We start from the raw sequence: 1174 nt of genomic DNA, 5'->3' as shown, positions 1-1174 counted from the left end.
TACGATTAGTGTCAAAATGAATGGCCGCCACTCCGAATTGGATGAAGCTAGTACGACTACAAAGGCAATAAGCATTACTCTATCAAGTGCATTTTTGCGAAAACAAAAGTGTTTTCTGTTCCAACGCTGTGTCTAACAACTACAAGTCGTTTGAGAATATGATCACGCACTAGAATATTTACTTCTTCATGGCGAAATGGTGTACAAGGCATTCCATTTAATGACTTCTTTGAGGGTTTCCTTGGTGAATTTCAAGACAAGTTGTGGAAGAAGATGGAGATGCATTGCAGAAATACCAATAGAAGCATGTCTGCAAGTAATTTATTTAAAGGATATGCAGAAGACTTCACAAATGTGTCGAAGAGGATCATTCCGTTTTTGGCTCCCACCCAAGATCGCCAGATACAACAGTACGTCTTTGTTGATTGGCGGAAAAAGGCATGTGGGTTTCCAAGGCATGGCGTTCGTCGCCAACGACTGACCTTGTGCAGTTATATCCTTCACTTCGTCGTCTCTCCGCAAGCGATGACGTTTGAATGCGATATCGCCAAGAGCTGCGCATATTTTCCCTACAAAAAGTATCAATTATACCGTCCATTCCAAAATTATTTGAATGTTATATTACAAATTATAAATAACACCGATATGGATAGAAAGTTGAAGAATCGACAACTTGTTTCAACATGACGTGAAAAAAAACACACAATATCATTCAATGTAAATGCGGCGATCGATATTTCTAATGGAACATATCGAATCACAAAAAGACATAGAAACATTTGACGGTTTTGAATTTCCAACGGATGCTGAACAGATCATTCTGATAAATGCTTGATATGCTTCTCTGGAAAGTCTTTTTCAACCACCGCAGCAAATGCGTTCGATATTGAGGTAAAATTGCTACAGAGACGTTTAGAACCGGATCCAACTGGAGTGGCTAGCCAGTAATACCAAGGTCGTCGGCCACCCAATGCAAATGCAAGTTGTGATTTCCCCATGCCTGTTGACCCTCCCTTGTAGATGAATGTGGTCGGCCGCTCGTTCATGTCATACAACTCGTCGACTTTGTCTAAAATGTGCGCACAATAATCTCGGCATTTGTATCCGATAAGACATCCACGACGTTGATAGTATATCAACTTTTGCTAATCACTCTCTGAGTCTCGGATTTCTG

The sequence above is a fragment of the Plasmopara halstedii genome (genome assembly GCF_900000015.1).
Source record: "Plasmopara halstedii genome assembly, contig: Scaffold_2547, whole genome shotgun sequence".
Classification (NCBI taxonomy): Eukaryota; Oomycota; class Peronosporomycetes; order Peronosporales; family Peronosporaceae; genus Plasmopara; species Plasmopara halstedii.
This window is presented reverse-complemented; position numbering follows the sequence as displayed.